Source organism: Rhinopithecus roxellana, chromosome 17 (genome assembly GCF_007565055.1).
Source record: "Rhinopithecus roxellana isolate Shanxi Qingling chromosome 17, ASM756505v1, whole genome shotgun sequence".
NCBI classification, from domain to species: Eukaryota; Metazoa; Chordata; class Mammalia; order Primates; family Cercopithecidae; genus Rhinopithecus; species Rhinopithecus roxellana.
Window position 1 is genome coordinate 109,857,271 of NC_044565.1, and position 19,607 is coordinate 109,876,877.

The following is a 19,607-nucleotide window of genomic DNA, read 5'->3' on the forward strand; positions in this document are numbered from 1 at the left end:
TTATGTAGTCAGATTTATTTATCTTTCCCATTTGATTTATGCTTTTATCCTTTTTTTTTGAGACAGAGTCTCACTCTCTCACCCAGGCTGGAGTGCAGTGACGTGATCTCGGCTCACTGCAAACTCTGCCTCCCGGGTTCACGCCATTCTCCTGCCTCAGCCTCCTGAGTAGCTGGGACTACAGGTGCCCACCACCGTGCCCGGCTAATTTTTTCTATTTTTAGTAGAGACGGGGTTTCATGGTGTTAGCCAGGATGGTCTCGATCTCCTGACCTTGTGATTCGCTCGCCTCGACCTCCCAAAGTGCGGGGATTATGGCGTGAGCCACCGCGCCCAGCCTAATTTATGCTTTTTTTTTTTTTTCTCAGTTATAGGAACATGAAGGTATGTTCCTATATTATCTTCATATTTATATCTGTAATTTACCAGGAGTGTATTTTTGTATATGTTGTGAGGCAGTGGGCAAGTTTTGTTTTATTTTGTTTTTTAACATATGATAACTCAATTTTCCCAGCAATATTTGTTGAAAAGATTGTCCTTTACCGCTCTGCAGAGATGTTTTTCTTATAAATAAATATCTATGTATGTGTGTATTTCTAGGGTCAGTAATCTGTTCCATTTGTCTTTTACATGGTTCTTGTACCATTACAAAACTTCCCTAATTACTGTAAAAGTGTTAAATCTATAAGAACAAATCTACCTTTTTATTCATCAAGAAAGTCTTGACTATTGCCGGCCCTTTGCATTTTCAATTTTTATATAAATTTTAGAGTGAGCTGGTCAAAGTCCACCCCGAAAAAGAAAAACCCTATTAAGATTTTAATTGGCATTGAATTGAATAATAGATTAATTTTGAAATAATTTATTTTTATGTTATTTGAGTCTTCTGGGCTGCCATAAACATTGTATATCTCTCCATATATTTATATATTTTTCAGTTTTACTCTATAATGTTTCCTATTTTTTGTGTGTAGAGAGGTCTTACATTTATTTTGTTAAATTCATAGGTACTCAGTATTTTGAGATTATATTAATTGTTTTTAAAAATTGTGGCTGGTGTATAAAAATAAATTGATTTTTGTATTTTGGTGTGATATCCAACAGTCCTGCTAACTTTTCATTATTTTTAATAACCCATCTACGGAAGTTTTTTTTTCATTTGTGTATACAAAATCATGTTATCTGCAAGTACTCTTTTCCGGCCTCTCTAATTCTTACACATTTTATTTTTCTTGCCTTGTTATATGTGAATTACTTCTAATTAACTATTAAATATATTTCTTGTAGGTTTCTTGATAACTATGTAATATTAGATTTAAGAACATTTTCTTCTATTTTTATTTTGCCCAGATATTAAAAAATCATGCATCAATGTTGAAATTGATCTGATAATTTTTATTCATGTATTTAGATGGTCACATTATTTTTCTCCCTTATTCTGTTAAAATGTGAACTTACACTGATTAATTCTGTAATACTAAACCAACCTTACAGGGTAGAATAAATACGGATTGGTCACGCTGTATTATGCTTGTTACTTATTATTGGTCTAAGTTAATTAATACTGTGTTTTGTATATTTACATCTATTTTTGTAATTTAGATTGACTGATACTTTACCTTTCTTATGGCTTTTATTTTATTTTTTATTATTTTTGAGACAGAGTTTCGCTCTTGTTGCCCAGGCTAGAGTGCAATGGCGCGATCTTTGCTCACCACAACCTCCGCCTCCCGGGTTCAAGTGATTCTCCTGCCTCAGCCTCCCGACTAGCTGGGATTACAGGCATGTGCCACTGCACCAGCTAATTTTGTATTTTTAGTAGGGATGGGGGTTTCTCCATGTTGGTCAGGCTGGTCTCGAACTCCCGACCTCAGGTGATCCGCCTGCCTCAGCCTCCCAAAGTGCTGGGATTATAGGCGTGAGCCATCGCGCCCTGCTGTCTCTTACGGCTTTTTTAAATCAGATTTTGATATCAAGGTAATATAAACTCATACTATAATACTTTTTTTTTTTTTTTTGAGACAGAGTCTTGCTCTGTTGCCCAGGCTGGAATGCAATGGCCGGATCGCAGCTCACTGCAAGCTCCGCCTCCCGGGTTTACGCCATTCTCCTGCCTCAGCCTCCCGAGTAGCTGGGACTACAGGCGCCCGCCACCTCGCCCGGCTAGTTTTTCGTATTTTTTAAGTAGAGACAGGGTTTCACCGTGTTTGCCAGGATGGTCTCGATCTCCTGACCTCGTGATCCGCCTGTCTCGGCCTCCCAAAGTGCTGGGATTACAGGCTTGAGCCACCGCGCCCGGCCTATAATACTCTTTTTAATTCATTTTGTCTTCTGTCATTTTGTGGAACAGTTTGTATAAGATTGGAGTTGTAGAACTTTAACCAATAAAGTCATTTGGATCTCATCTTTTCTTTAAGGGAAGGTTTTATTTCATTTATTTATTAAAGAAATAATTTCTTCTTATATATAAGAAGTCAGTATATATATGTAAGCATTTTTCATTTTGTCTAAATTTTAAAAGATATTTAGTATAATGTTATTTATAATATCCTGTGAACATTTTTATGTACGTAGAGTCTGTAGTTATTTCCTGTTTTTCTATTCTGGAATTGGTGATTTATTAGTTTTTCTCCAAAGACCAACATTTTGCTTTGGTTTTGATCCTCTCTATTGTTTGTTTTTATTATTTCATAAACTTTTGTTCTTATTTTATTATTTCCTTTCTTCTATGTTCTTTAGATTTCTTTTTTTCTTGAATTTTCTTCAGATGAATGCTTACATTTTTACTTTTTAGGCCTTTTTTTCTAATAGAAACATGTAAAGCTTTAAATTATCCTCAAAATACTTCTTTAGGTATATTCTAAAATTTTGATGTTTACTGTTTTCCGTATAAAAATTTTTTCTCCTTGGAGAGCTGTCAGTTTTTTCATTATATATTTTGATGGTATGTTATTAGGTGCATATGCATTTACAATTTTTCTTAGTAAGTGACTTTCTTTATCTCTACTCATGTTTCTTACCTCTTTGTGTGATATTAACATAGCAATACCAATATTCTTCCGGTATTCATTTTCATGAAAAATATTTTCTTTTGCTGTCAACCTTTCTTTCTTTTTTTTTTTTTTTTTGAGACAGAGTCTCGCTTTATCACCCAGGCTGGTGTGCAGGGGCCGGATCTCAGCTCACTGCAAGCTCCGCCTTCCGCGTTTACGCCATTCTCCTGCCTCAGCCTCCGAGTAGCTGGGACTACAGGCGCCCGCCACCACGCCTGGCTAGTTTTTTTTTTTTTTTTTAGTAGAGACGGGGTTTCACCGTGTTAGCCAGGATGGTCTTGATCTCCTGACCTCGTGATCCGCCCATCTCGGCCTCCCAAAGTGCTGGGATTACAGGCTTGAGCCACCGCGCCCGGCCTGCTGTCAACCTTTCAATGTCCTTGTGTTTTAGACATCTTTCATAAATAGCATGTGTTAAGTTTTTAGAATTTAATCTGACATCTTTTATATTTTAACTGGATCATTTGGTCCATTTGTATTTTATTATATCTTTGGGTTTAAATCTAATGTTTTATATACTTTCTGTTATTATCAATTATATGATTCTTGCCTTCTTTTGGATTGATGGGGTATTTAAAAATCATTTTATTGTTTTCTGTCAGCTTAAAAATCATTCTAGAAGTCATAAACTCATTTATTTTTCTTTTAGTGATTACCTGAGAATTGCAAGAACCTTAGAACAGTAACTCCATTTACCCGTCTTAACTTCTGTACCATTTCAAGCCAAATGTTTTAATAACACATATACATATATGTGTGTATAAATATATATATATATAAATTGAATAAAACACTTATTGTTGTTTGCTCAGTCAATATTTGTTTAGATTTATCTGTACATTTATTCCTTTTGTTGCCCTTGAGTGATCTGGAATCCTTTATTTTCTGTTAGAAAAATATCCTTTAGAATTTATTTTAGAATTTTGTCTGAATTTGAGTTTTTGGGGTCCTATATATATATTTTCAGATTCAGGTCATTAATGTGCAATAACATATGGTCAGTTTGATGAATGTAGACAATTGTATATAACTGTGTAACCATACTTTAAAGAAGATACAGAGCATTTCCTTCCCTCCAGATAGTTTCCTTTCTGCTTTCCAGTCAGTTCTCCTCGTCCCCATTGCCTGACACTTATTACCACAGGTAAATTTTGCTTGTATCTGAGTTTCTTAGAGGAAGTCCCCACTTTGCATGGTTTCTATATGCGTTAATTTGGTTAGTAGGGTTAAGTAATATCAGTTCTCTACCAACATAGTTTCAGTTACCAGAGTAATTACTGTGAGTAATTGCATTAAGTACAAACTTACTGCTAGCTCTTTAATCCACAGATCCCTAAGAAAATAACAGATATAAATCATGACCAGTGACCAATCACATCACATCTTTTAAAGTCTGTGGGTGATTGATCAGTGACATGTTAATCAGTTTATGCTTAGATAGCAAAGTCTGTTGTTCTGTTGCCTCCTTCCCAGTGACAAACATGTGACATTTTATAACACAGATAGCTGAAAGGGGGAATTGGCCATCAAAGATGAAAACGCAACAAAGAAACAAAAAGTTATAACACTGGAAGCAAAATTTGAGTCAAATGTAAAGGGAATTAAGGAAGAAGTAGCTGTCATCGAAGTGTTGACACTGCTGCCGTTAAAGAGATTCTAGATATACCTCCAGGGAAACTAATAAAGGCAACCTTATCAACATGAGTGAAGAAAGTGATTGTGACAAAAAGGATGAAGGCAGTCCAGTAGACGTGACATTGGCAAAAGCCATTATATTAAAAGAACTCTCCGAGATGTTTCATGCCGTTGAAAGCGTAAAGGGTAAAACATGGAAGCGGATCCAAACGTAGAAAGGTGTATAACAATTTGCCAAGACATAAAAAACATGCTTGCTCTGTATTTTGTTTTGATGAGAGGTGGCAAGCACTGTTCAAACTACTCTTGATAAACTTTTTATAAAGAATAAATCATGTTAATTCTCAATGTATCTAATGTTTTAATTTACAACGTACTCAATACATACTAGTTTTTTAAATTTTGCTATACACGTATAAATGACAGTAACAAAGTTGTATTTTGACAAAAAATTTAAAAGTTATGGAAAAATAGTTTTTCTCATTGATTATTAAAGATTACTTTGCCTGGACAACTTGTACAGTCATTTTTGTGGTCCTGCATGGCTGTCAAAGTTGGGGCTGCCTACATACTTACTGATACAATATACTTTTTTTTTGGCCAGGCACGGTGGCTCATGCCTGTAATCCCAGCACTTTGGGAGGCCCAGGCAGGTGGATCACCAGGTCAGGAGATTGAAACCAGCCTGGCCAACATGGTGAAACTCCGTCTCTACTAAAAATACAAAAATTAGCTGGGCGTGGTGGCACATGCCTGTAATCCCAGCTACTCAGGAGGCTGAGGCAGGAGAGTCGCTTGAACCAGGGAGTTGGAAGTTGCAGTGAGCCGAGATCACACCACTGTACTATATATAGCCTGGTGACAGAGCCAGACTCTGTCTGAAAAAAAAATCTATCTATCTATCTATAGATAGATACACTTTTTTATAAAGTATGTACTTTTTTGTATCTGGCTTGTTTCTTTCAATAGAATTTTTAAAGGAATTATCACTTATAAAAGAATAGTACAATTTTTAAAATATTTCTAATATGAACCTTTTCTTTTTTATTTTATTACATTTCCGTAGATTTTTGGGGAACAGATGGTGTTTGGTTCCATGAGTACATTCTTAAGTGATTTGTGAGATTTTGGTGCACCTAGAACCCGAGCAGTATACACTGTACCCAATTTGTAGTCTTTTATCCCTCACCCTCCTCCCACCCTTTCCCCTAAATCTCCAAAGTTCATTGTATCATTCTTATGCCTTTGCATCTTCATAGCTTAGCTCCCACTTATGAGTGAGAACATAAGATGTTTGGTTTTCCATTCCTGAGTTACTTCCCTTAGAAGAATGATCTCCAGTTCCATCCAGGTTGCTGCAAATGCCATTATTTCATTCCTTTTTATGGCTGGATTGTATTCCATGGTATATATACCACAATTTCTTTATCCATTTATTGATTGATGGGCATTTGGGTTGGTTCCATATTTTTGAAATTGCTAATTGTGCTGCTATAAATATGTGTACAAGTATCTTTTTTGTATAATGACTTATTTTCTTCTGGGTACTCAGTAGTTGGATTGCTGGCTCAAATGGTGGTTTCACATTTAGTTCTTTAAGGAATCTCCACACTGTTTTCCATAGTGGTTGTACTAGTTTACATTCCCACCAGCAGTGTAAAAGTGGTGCCTTTCACCGCATCCCCACCAACATCTGTTGTTTTTTTATTTTTTTGATTGTGACCATTTCTTGCAGGAGTAAGGTGGTATCACATTGTGTCTTTGATTTGCATTTCCGCAATCATTAGTGATGTTGAGCATTTTTAAATTTGTTTGTTGGCCATTTATATGTCTTTTGAGAATTATCTGTTCATGTCCTTAGCCCACTTTTTGATGGTATTGTTTGTTTTTTATTGCTAATTTGTTTGAGTTCCATGTAGATTCTGGATATTAGTCCTTCGTCGGATGTATGGATTGTGAAGATTTTCTCCCACTCTGTGTGTTTTCTGTTTACTCTGCTGAGTGTTTCTTTTGCTGTGCAGAAAGTTTTTAGTTAAGTCCCACCTACTTACTGTTTTTGTTCCATTTACTTTTGGGTTCTGCCTAAGCCAATGTCTAGAAGGGTTTTTTTAAATGCTATCTTCTATACTTTTTATGGTTTCAGGTCTTAGATTTAAGTGCTTGATCCATCTTGAGTTGATTGTTGTATAAGGTGAGAGACGAGGATCCAGTTTCATTCTTCTACATGTGGCTTGCCAATTATCCCAGCACCATTTGTTGAATAAGGTGTCCTTTCCCCTACTTCATATTTTTGTTTGCTTTGTCAAAGATCAGTTGACTTTAAGAATTTGGCCTTATTTCTGGGTTCTTATTCTGTTCCATTCGTCTAAGTGCCTATTTTTATATCAGTACCATGCTTTTTTGATAACTGTAGCCTTGTAGTATAGTTCAGAGTTGGATAATGCAGTGCCTCCAGGTTTGTTCTTTTTGCTTAGTCTTGCTTTGGCTATGTGGGCTCTTTTTTGGTTCCATGTGAATTTTGGAATTGTCTTTTCTAGTTCTGTGAAGAAGGATGGTGTTATTTTGATGGGAATTGCATTGAATTTGTATATTGCTTTTGACAGTAGGTTCATTTTCACAGTATTGATTGTACCCATCCATGAGCATGGAACGTGTTTCCATTTGTTTGTGTCATCTATGATGTCTTTCAGCAGTGTTTTATAGTTTTCATTGTAGAGATCTTTCACCTCCTTGGTTAGGTATATTTCCCAAGTTTGTGTGTGTGTGTGTGTATGTGTGTGTGTGTGTGTGTTTGCAGCTATTATAACGGGTTGAATTCTTGAATTGATTTTCCGCATGATTGCTGTTGGTGTATAGCAGTGCTACTGATTTGTGCACCTTGCTTTTGTATCCTGAAACTTTTCTGAATTCATTTATCAGTTCTGGGAGCTTTTTGGAGGAGTCTTTAGGATTTTCTAGGTCTACAATCATATCATCAGCAAACAGTGACAGTTTGAATTCCTCTTTACTGATTTGGATGCCCTTCACTACTCTTGTGTGATTGCTCTGGCTAGGACTTCCAGTACTATGTTGAATGGAAGTGGTGAGAGTGGGCATCCTTTTCTTCTTCCACTTCTTAACAGGAATGCTTTCCGTGTTTCCCGTTCAGTATTATGTTGGCTGTAGGTATGTCCATAGGTGGCTTTTATTACATTAAGGTATGTCCATTTTAGACTGATTTTGCTGAGGGATTTAATCATAAAGGGATGCTGGATTTTGTCAGATGCCTTTTCTGCAGCTATTGATATGATCATGTGATTTTTGTTTTTTATTCTGTTTATGTGATTTTTGTTTTTTATTCTGTTTAAGTGGTCTGTCACATTTATTGACTTGAGTATGTTAAACCTTCCTTGCCTCCCTGGTATGAAACCCACTTGATCATGGTGGATTATCTTTTTGATATGCTGTTGGATTTGGTTAGCTAGTATTTTGTTAAGGATTTTTGCATCTATAGTCATCAGATATATTTGTCTATAGTTTCATTTTTTGTTATGTCCTTTCCTGGTTTTGGTATTTAGGGTGATGCTGGCTTCATAGAATGATTTAGGGAAAATTCCATCTTTATCTTGTAGAATAGTTTAGCATAGTAGTTTAGAATAGTAATACTTTAGAATAGTAGGATTGGTACCAATTCTTCTTTGAATGTCTGATAGAATTCAGCTGGTCCTTGACTTTTTTCTGTGGGCAATTTTTAAATTACTATTTCAATCCCACTGTTACTGGTCTGTTCAGGGTTTCTAATTCTTCCTGGTTTAAGCTAGGCGGGTTGTATATTTTCAGGAATTTATCCATCTCCTCTAGGTTTTCTAGTTTATGTGTGTAAAGGTGTTTGTAGTAGCCTTAAATGATCTTTTGTATTTCTGTGATGTCAGTTGTAATATCTCCCATTTCATTTCTGATTGAGCTTATTTGTATCTTCTGTCTTCTTAGTTAAATCTTGCTAATGGTCTATCAATTTTACTTATCTTTTCAAAGAACTGGGTTTTTGGTTAGTTTATTTTTGTGTTTTTTTGTTTGTTTCAGTTTCATTTAGTTTTGCTCTGATATTTATTATTTCTTTTCTTCTGCTGAGTTTGGGTTTGGTTTGTTCTTGTTTCTCTAGTTTCTTGAGGTGTGATCTTAGATAGTCTGTTTGTGCTCTTTCAGACTTTTTGATGTAGGCATTTAAAGCTATGAACTTTTCTCTTAGCACTGCCTTTGCTGTATCCCAGAGGTTTTGATAGGTTATGTTACTATTACTGTTCAAAGAATTTTTAAATTTCCCTCTTGATTTCATTGTTGACCCAATGATCATTCAGGAGCAGGTTATTTAATTTCCATGATTTGCATGGTTTTGAAGGTTCCTTTTGGAGTTGATTTCCAATTTTATTCAGTTGTGGTCAGAGAAAGTACTTGATATAATTTAAATTTTCTTAAATTTATTGAGACTTGTTTGGTGGCCTACAATATGGTCTATATTGAAGAACATTCCATGTGCTGATGAATAGAGTGTATATTCTATGGTTGTTGGGTGGAATGTTCTGTAAATATCTGTTAAGTCCATTTGTTCTAGGGTATAGTTTAAATCCATTGTTTCTTTGTTGACTTTCTGTCTTGATGTCCTGTCAAGTGCTGTCATTGGAGTATTGAAGTCCCCCACTATTATTGTGCTTCTATGCCAATTTTTAGGTTTAGTAATAATTGTTCTATATTTAAGATTGTGATACCTTCCTGTTGGACAAGGCCTTTTATCATTATATAATGTCCCTCTTTGTCTTTTTCAACTGCTGTTGTTTTCAAGTTTGCTTTGTCTGATATAAGAATAGCTACTCCTGCTTGCTTTTGGGGTCTATTTGTATGAAATGCCTTTTTCCACCCCTTTACCTTAAGTTTATGTGAATTTTTATGTGTTAGGTGAGTCTCTTGAAAGCAGCAGATACGTATTCAGTGAATTATCAATTCTGCCATTTTGCATCTTTTAAGTGGAGCATTTAGGCCATTTACATTCAATGTTAGTATTGAGATGTGACATACTATTCTATTCCTCGTGCTATTTGCTGCCTGAATACTTTGGTATTTACGTATGTATGTATGTATGTATGTATGTATGTATGTATGTATGTATGTGTTGTTGTATAGGTCCTGGGAGATTTATTCTTTAAGGAGGTTCTGTTTGATGTATATTGAGGATTTGTTTCAAGATATAGAGCTCGTTTTGCAGTTCTTTGTAGTGCTGGCTTAGTAGTGGTGTATTCTCTCTGCATTTGCTTGTCTGAAAAAGACTATCTTTCCTTCATTTATGAAGCGTAGTTTCACTGGATACAAAATTATTGGCTGACAGTTGTTTTGTTTAAGGAGGCTGAAGATAGAACAACAATTCCTTCTAGCTAGTAGGGTTTCTGCTGAGAAATTTGCTGTTAATCTGAGAGATTTTCCTTCATAGGTTAGCTCATGCTTTTGCCTCACAGCTCTTAATATTCTTTTCTTTGTCTTTCCTTTAGATATCTTGATGACTATGTGCCTAGGTGATGATCTTTTTGTGATGAATTTCCCAGGTGTTCTTTGAGCTTCTTGTATTTGGATGTCTAGGTCTCTAACAAGGCCAGGGAAGTTTTCCTCGATTATTTCCCCAAATACGTTTTCCATACTTTTAGATTTCTCTTCTTCCTCAGGAATGCCAATTATTTTTAGGTTTGGGTGTTTAACATAATCCAAAACTTCTTGGAAGCTTTGTTCATTTTTTTTTTAATCTTTTTTATTTGTCTTTGTTAGATTGGGTTATTTTGAAAATCTTGTCTTCAGGCTCCAAAGTTTTTCCTTCTACTTGTTTGATTCTATTGCTGAGACTTTCCAGTGCATTTTGTGTTTCTGTAAGTGCGTCCTTGATTTCCAGAAGTTGTGAGTGTTTTTTATTTATATTACCTATTTCACTGAAGATTTCTTCCCTCATATCTTGTATCATTTTTTTGATTTCATTAAATTAGACTTTGCCTTTTTCTGATGCCTCCTTGATTAGCTTAGTAACTGACCTTCTGAATTCTTTTTCTGGCAAATCAGGGATTTCTTCTTGGTTTGGATCCATTGCTGGCGAGCTAGTGTGATTTTTTATTTTTTGAGGGTGTTACAGAACCTCGTTTCGTCCTATTACCAGAATTGTTTCTCTAGTTCCTTCCCATTTGGGTGGGCTCTGTCAGAGGAAGTTCGGGGCTCAGGGGCTGCTGTTCCGATTCTTTTGTCCCATGGGGTGCTCCCTTGATGTAGTACTTTCCCTCTGTTCCTAGAGGGATGTGGCTTCCTGACAGCCGAACTGGAGTGATTGTTATTTCTCTTCTGTATCTAGCCACCCAGTGGGTCTACCAGGTTCTGGGCTGGTACTGGGGGGTGTCTGTACAGAGTCCTGTGATATGAACCATCTTCTGGTCTCTCAGCCGTGGATAGCAGCACCTGCTCTGATGGAGGTAGCAGGAGAGTGAAATGGACTCTGTGAGGGTCCTTAGTTGTATTATTGTTGTTTACTGTACTAGTTTTGTGCTGGTTGACCTCCTGCCAGGAGGTGGCACTTTCAAGAAAGCATCAGCTGTGGTAGTATAGGGAGGAACAGGTGGTGAGTGGGGCCCCAGAACTCCCAAGAGAATATGACCTTTGTCTTCAGCTACCAGGGTGGATAGAGGAAGACCTTCGGGTGGGGGCAGGGTTAGTCGTGTCAGAGCTTAGATTCTTCTTGGGTGGGGCTTGCTACCACTGCTGTGGGGGATGGGAATGTGGTTCCCAGGTCAACAGAGTTATGCTTCCAGGAGTATTATGGCTGTCTCTCCTGTGTCATGCAGGTCACTAGGCAAGTGGGGGAAACCAGCAGTTACAGGCCTTACCCAGCTCCCATGAAACCCAAAAGGCCAATCTCACTCCCACCGTGCCTTTCCCACCAACAGCACCGGGTTTGTTTACAGGCAGTGGGCAAGCAGGGCTAAGAACTTGCCTCAGGCTACCAGCTTCCTGGCTGAGAAAGCAAGCAGGGCTTTCAGGTTTTGTGCCACCCCGCCTGCCCACATCTGCACTTGGGCTTCACCTCTTTCCCTGAGTTCTGTCCAAGAAACTTCACATTCGGTTGGAATTGTTACAAAATTCAGTTGGAAGTTTCCTTCTCCCTGTGGTCTTTTCCCAGTTCCTCTGGCAGCCCTCCCCAAGGACCCCTGTGAGACCATGTGTCAGAGATCACTTCCCTGGGGACTGAGCTCTTCCCGCTGCTTACTCTACTCCTGTATTTCACTTGGCTGTTTAAATTATCTCAGCTCCAGGTAAGGTCAAATCCTTCTCCCATGATCTGGACCTTCAGTTTCCCTAGTGAAGGTGTGTGTTTGGGGGTGGATGATCCCCTTTTCCCACTTTCCCACTTTGGGCACTCCAGTTATTTGGGCTGTCTCTCAGGTCCTGCGGGAACAATCCCCTTCCTTCAGAGGGTCTGTGGATTCTCTCGGCTTTTCTAGTATGTTCCTGCAGTAGTTCTTGAAGCAAAGGTTCATGGTACGAGTCTCCACACACTGCTTTGTTTGTCTGAGTGAGAGCTTCAAATTAGTCCTGCCTCCTATCTGCCATTTTCTCCCCCACAATCCTTTTTTAAAATTGTGAAGTGGTAGTCCATAGTATAGATAAACCATATGCTTTTATTAATACTTTGTTGATAGATATTTGGATTAGTCACCCACTTTTAGAGTAAGACTGCTGTAAAATTTTTGCATACGCCTTTTTATGGGCATATGTTTTTATTCTCTTGAATAAATAGGAGTGGAATTATTGGGTTACATGGTAAGCATGCGTTTAATTTCATAAGGAATGATCAGTTTTCCACATGATTCTATGATTGTACTGTCCAGTAACAATGTATAATGCAGCCCTTTTAAATCAGGCCTCTCAGAGAGAATGAGAATTGAGTTCTAATTTGCTAAGATACCTATTGTATATATAGTAGTCCCCTCTTATCGAGGGGGGTATGTTCTAAGACCCTCAGTGGATGCCTGAAACCACAGCTGTTAATACTGAACCCTATATGTACTCTGTTTTTTCCTAAATATACATACCTATGATAATGTTTAATTTATAAATTAGGTACAGTAAGAGATTAACAATAACTAATAATAAAATAGGGCAATTATAACCACATATTGTAAAAGTTTTATGAATGTGGCCTCTCTCTCTTCAGTTGACTGTGGGTAACTGAACCCACAGAAAGAGAGACCACAGATAAGAGGGGCTGCTACACCGAGTTACCATCTCTCCTGGATTCATAGGAATCTAGAATCGTCCTAGCTTTGGGCTATCCTTGAGAGAACTGAGAAAACAGTCGCTGAATTAATTTTATCTAGTTCTTTCTCCCACAGAACCCCACGTGAGAAAGGTTGTATAAGAGTTTAATTTGTTCCATCCATGTCCTTAGCAGCATTTTCAGGCTCTGGTTTTAGCCATTTTACTGGATGTGAAGAGGTATAATTGTGTGGTTTTAATCTGTATTTTCTTGATTCCCAATGATGTTGAGTGCCTGTTTGGTGTGTCATTTGTATATCTTATTTTGTTAAGTGTCTCTTCAATTCTATTGCTCATTTTTTCACTTGGTGATTTTTATTGTTTATTTGTAGGCATTATTGTAGCTAGAAGCCGTTTATCTGAAATGTAGTATGATTTTTTTTAACAAGTCTGTGGCTTGTTTTTTGCTTGTAATTGCTTTGTTTTTGATAAACAAAAATTTTAGTATTTCTTTTTCTAGAGACACTGTCTTATTCTGTCACTCAGGCTGGACAGCAGTGGTGCGATCACAGCTCACTGCAGCCTCAAACTCCTAGGCTCCAGTGATGGCACTGCCTCAGCCTCCCAGGTAGCTGGGACTGAAGGTATGCGCTACCGTGACCAGCCAATTAAAAAAATATGTGTGTGTGTGTATGTGTATGTGTGTGTGTATATGTGTATGTGTATATATGTGTGTGTGTGTGTGTGTGTGTATTTGTTGTTGTTGGGACAGAGTTTTGCTTTTGTTGCCCAGGCGGAAGTGCAATGGTGCCATCTCGGCTGACCGCAACCTCCTCCTCCTGGGTTCAAATGATTCTCCTACCTCAGCCACCCTAGTAACTGCGATTACAGGCATGCGCCACTACGCCCAGCTAATTTTGTATTTTTAGTAGAGATGGGGTTTTTCCATGTTGGTCAGGCTGGTCTTGAACTCCTGACCTCAGGTGATCTGCCTGCCTCAGCCTCCCAAAGTGCTGGGATTACAGGCATTAGCCACCGTGCCCGGCTTAAAAATTTTTTTTTTTTGAGACAAAGTCTGGCTCTGTTGCCCAGGCTGGAGTGCAGTGGCGCGATCTCGGCTCACTGCAAGCTCCACCTCCCGGGTTCACGCCATTCTCCTGCCTCAGCCTCCTGAGTAGCTGGGACTACAGGCACCCGCCACCACATCTGGCTAATTTTTTGTATTTTTAATAGAGACGGAGTTTCACTGTGTTAGCCAGAATGGTCTCAATCTCCTGACCTCGTGATTCACCCGCCTGGACCTCCCAAAGTGCGGAGATTACAGGCATGAGCCAGGGCGCATAGGGTCTTGCTATGTTGGCCAGGGTGGCCTTGAACATCTAGCCTCAGTTTTTTGGTAGATTTTATAGGATTTCCTATGCAGATTATCATGTCACCTGTGAATAAAGAGTTTTGCTTCTTTTCTAATCTTAATGCCTTGTGTTTCTTTTTCTTTCCTTATTTACTTGATAGAAACTCTGGTATAGTGTTGAACAGAAGAATGAGAACAGTCATCCTTGTTTTGTTCCTGATTTTGGAAGGAAAGCAATTCAGCCTTTCATCTTCGTAATGTCAGCTATAAGCTTTTCCTAGATGTCTATTATGAGATTGGAAAAGGTGTCTTCTATTTGTAGTTTGCTGAGTGTTCTTATTAAGAATGGATATTGATTTTGTCAAATGCTTATTCTGCATCTGTTGATATCATAATTTTTTCTTTATCAGTCTGTTAATATAAGTTATTAATGATTAATTTTTAATTTTTAAATTGTAAACGAATCTGGCATTCCTGGGTAAACCCCACTTGGTCATAGTAGATTCTGATTTTCTTGGATTTGATTGCTACAATTAGCTAAAACTTTTAACATATATGTTTATGCTTTCTCCAAAAGCATTGTAATTTTACATTTTATGGTTAGGTTTTTTGTGTATGGTGTCATGTAGTGGTCAGAGTTCTTTTTTTTCCATACAGCAATACAATTGGGTTTTTTTGGTTTGTTTTTGTTCATTTTATTTTACTTTCCAACTTTTTTTTTCTTTTTTTTTTTTTTTTGAGACGGAGTCTCGCTCTGTCGCCCAGGCTGGACTGCAGTGGCCGGATCTCAGCTCACTGCTAGCTCCGCCTCCCGGATTTACGCCATTCTCCCGCCTCAGCCTCCTGAGTAGCTGGGACTATAGGCACCTGCCACCTCGCCCAGCTAGTTTTTTGTATTTTTTAGTAGAGATGGGGTTTCACCGTGTTAGCCAGGATGGTCTCGATCTCCTGACCTTGTGATCCGCCCGTCTCGGCCTCCCAAAGTGCTGGGATTACAGGCTTGAGCCACCGCGCCCGGCTACTTTCCAACTTTTAAGTTCAGGGGTACGTGTATAGGTTTGTTATGTAGGTAAACCCCTGTCATGGGTGTTTGTTGTGCAGAATATTTCATCCCTCAGGGCAATGCAGTTGTTTTAGCACCAGTTGTTTCCTTTCCCCATTGGACTGCTTTGATGTATTCATTGAAAATTGATTGACCGTATATCTGTGGCCTATTTCTGTGCTCTGTATTCTGCTTTATTAGTCTATGTGTTGATCCTTATACTAATGCCAATCCATCTTGAATAGTGTAGTAAGTCTCAAAGTCAGCTTTGGTAAGTCCTCTAAATTTATTTCTTGTTTTCTATTTGTTTATCCTTCTACTAAAATTTCTTCAGTTAGTTGTCAGTGTGCTAATTCATTTATCAGGTGTCACACCATATATATTTTTAACTTCATCTACTACATTTCTCATGACTGTTATTTGTACCTTTTTCCCTATCTTTTTTCATATTGATAATATCTAGCAGTGTCTTTTATTTAGTTTTTAAAATTTTTCTAGAACCTCCAGAAAAATATACTACTTTTTTTTTTTTAAAGACAGGCTCGCCCTCTGTTGCCCAGGCTGGAGTATAGTGGCATAATCACAGCTCACTGCAGCCTTGACCTCTCAGGCACAAGCGATTCTCTTGCCTCAGCCTCCCAAGTAGCTGGGACCACAGACATGTGCCACCGTGCTTGACTAATTTTTTAAAAATTTTCTATAGAGACGGGGTCTTCCTGTGTTGCCCAGGCTGGTCTTGATCTCCCAGCCTCAAGTGATCCTTCCACACTGGCCTCCCAAAGTGCTGGGACTACAGGCATGAGCCATCATGCCTGGCTTCTCCTTTCTTTTAATTTTTTTTGGATGCATTTTTTAGATGAATTAATTAATTAATTTTAAGACAGAGTCTCGCTCTGTCACCCAGGCTGGAGGGCAGTGGTGCGATCTCAGCTCACTGCAGACTCCGCCTGCTGGGTTCACGCGATCCTCAGCCTCCTGAGTAGCTAGGATTGCAGGCGCACACCACCATGTCCGGCTAATTTTTGTATTTTTAGTAGAGACGAGGTTTCACCATGTTGGTTAGGCTGGTCTTGAACTCCTGACCTCATGATCCGCCCGCCTCGACCTCCCAAAGTGCTGGGATTACAGGCATGAGCCACCACTCCCGGCCTGGATGCATTTATTCTAATATACCTGCTTCTGCTTGATTTTGTAATCAGTGTGTTTTGTTTTGTTTCATTTTTAAATGCCTGGCCTTCTCAAATGTCTTATAATTTTGGCCCTGGAACAGATTTTCCCATGGAGATATCAGTTATTGTGTAAAACAATGCTTTTGGGTGACTAAAAACGTCAGCCTCTTTGAGTTCATGGTATGGGGGGTTGGAGACACGCTGATGCCATAAAACCACTCTCACTTTTTGCCTCATGTACACCTGCTTTGTTAATTTTTCGCCGGTTGCTCCCCTGGATGAAGAGACATCAGGAGGCTCTATTAGTCTTTTCTTGTGTTGCCATAAAGAAATACCTGAGTGTGGGTAATTTTAAAGGAAAAGAGATTTATTTTAGCTCATGGTTCTGCAGGCTGTACAGGAAGCATGGTGCTGGCATTTGCTTTTGGTGAGGGCCCGAGACAGCTTACCATCTTGGTGGAAAGCAAAGGGGGAGCCAGGGTATCACATGACAGGGGCAGGAGCAAGAGAAAAGGGGAGGTCCCAGACTTCTTTGAACAGTCAGATCTCATGTGAACTAACTAGTGAGAACTCACTTATCAGCAAGGGGATAGTGTTAAACCATTCATGAAGGACCTGCCCCCATGATCCAATCATCTCTCCCCAGGCCCCACTTCCAACATTGGGAATCACATTTCAACATGAGATTTGGAGGGGACACACATCCAAACCGCATCAGGTACATTCCTTAACAGCGTTGGCTGCATATTAGAATCAAAAGAGGAGCTTTAAAAAACAATAGTGATGTTGATTCTCATTCCCAGGTATTTTAATTTAATTGGAGTAATTGTGCAGCCTGAATCTAGGACTCTTTTTTGTTTTACTGCTTTAAAATAATTTCATAATTTGGAGGAAGTTGCAAAAATATGCAGAGAAGTTGAAGTATACCCTTCACCCACTTTCCCATAATGATTACATTTTGTATCACTATAGTATAGTATCAAAGCCAGAAAATTGACATTGGTACAATGTGTGTGCATAGTTCTGCATAGTTCTGTCATTTTATCACATACGTAGTTTCATGTAACTACCACCACATTCAAGACACAAAAAGTCTATTACCACAAAAATATCCCTCATGCTACTCCGTTATACTCACATCTCCTCTTCCCCCACCGTGATCCCTAATATCTGACAGTAATCTGTTTTCCAACTCTGTAATTTTGTCATTTCAAGAATGTTATAGGAATGGAATCATACAGATGTGATTTTCAAGATTTGCTTGCCATTGAGATCCAGCCGAGTATTAAACTTTGCTACTTTTTAATATTGCTGAGTAACATTCCATAGTATGAATGTATCATAATTTGTTCAGCGATTCACCTGGTGAGGGACGTTTTCATTGTTTCCAGGTTATGGAAAATAAGGTAGAGCATATGCATTTACTATAATTATTGGTAGGGCTCAATTCTCCATGTTAGTTTTTGGGAATGTTTTTCCTTTGTTTCTTTCCTCTGTTTCTCATGTCTCTGTTTCTGTTTTCCTGCCTTTTCATGGATTACTTGACATTTTTTCGAATCCCATTTTTGATATCTGTAGTATTTTTGAGTGTCTATAGATTTTTCAGCGGTTGCTCTGTGAATTGCCCTTATCACCATCCACTGGTGTCACATTTTATCAGTTTGAATAAAGGATAGAAATCTTGCCTCCTTTTAAGTGCTTTTATCCTCCCCCATTTATAATTGTCTTAGTAGATACAGATTAATACCTCTTTAGTCTTGGATGTCATCTTTTATTAGCTATTATTTTTGTTGAATATTGTCTTTATTCCTCCCTACTGGGATTTTGATTTGGTAAATATTGGACCTTCTTTTTTTTTTTTTTTTTTTTTTTGAGACGGAGTTTCGCTCTGTTGTCCAGGCTGGAGTGTAGTGGCCGGATCTCTGCTCACTGCAAGCTCCACCTCCTGGGTTTTTACGCCATTCCCCTGCCTCAGCCTCCTGAGTAGCTGGGACTACAGGCGCCCGCCACCTCGCCCGGCTATTTTTTTTTTTTTTTTTTTTGTATTTTTTAGTAGAGACGGGGTTTCACTGCATCAGCCAGGATGGTCTCGATCTCCTGACCTCATGATCCGCCCGTCTCGGCCTCCCAAAGTGCTGGGATTACAGGCTTGAGCCACTGCGCCCGGCCCAATATTGGACCTTCTTATTCTGTCTTTTACATCTGTTAACCTTTATTTTGTATTTTTTCATTGTTTTATTTGTGCTCTAATATAGGACCTCTGATCTGTTTTCTTCCCCCAGTTTACCAGTTATCTCTTTGGCAGTGTCTATTCTGTATTTTTAACTTGTCCACTGAGTTTTGTAATCTTTAAAATTTTGATATTAGTTTAACTTTGTGAAGTTCTATTTGGTTCTTTTCCAAATGTGTTGATTTTTTTATATATGCTATTACTTATTTTATGTGTTTGTATTTAAACACATGTATTTCTAAGTTTCTATTTGATAGTGCTGTAGTCTGAAGTTCTTAGGGATCTAATTTAGTTTGTGTGTCTTTTGACTCCCACTAAGGTTGGATTGTTTCTTGGTGTATTTTTAAATTTTGAATTATGAGATCATTTTCCATAGGCTTTTGTCTGAGGTTTAGTTCTGTGCTTGGGTTGAGAGCATGCCTCTGGAATTTTGTGAGGGGTTCCTGATTATATGACCAATCAGGAACCAAATTTTATTTTGATGTTTTAGATTGAGATTAAGACTCTTTGTTGTTATTATTTTCCTGAGCCTAGCAGCAATTGACAAGGTGTTTTTCTCTAGTTCGACCTTCTCACTGATGGTATATCGCTCTGTATTTACGTGGGACACCTTAGTTCTTTTTCTTGTGTTGCAGACATCTCTATGGCTTCATCTTGTTATCTGAATTAAAACATAAAACCCAAGGCTATTGAGGCAGACAAACCCCAACCATAGCTAACATAATAGTTCCTAATCTGATTGCTCTGATTTGGCATTAGGGGACCTAGGGAAGGTAGTATTACCAAAATGCTAGTAGTAGCTTATGTTGGAATAGTGGATTGAAGATCCCTTCTTACTGTTTATTTTTTAAACTTCCTGGTTTTGTAATGA

General features: G+C 38.2%; 1 protein-coding gene across 4 annotated transcripts in view; it reads left to right on the plus strand.

Annotated features, from left to right (window-relative positions):
• The window catches only part of TSGA10 (testis specific 10), a 149,501-nt gene that overhangs the window by 40,509 nt on the left and 89,385 nt on the right, over positions 1-19,607 (plus strand). The gene's annotated exons all lie outside the window — the stretch shown is intronic.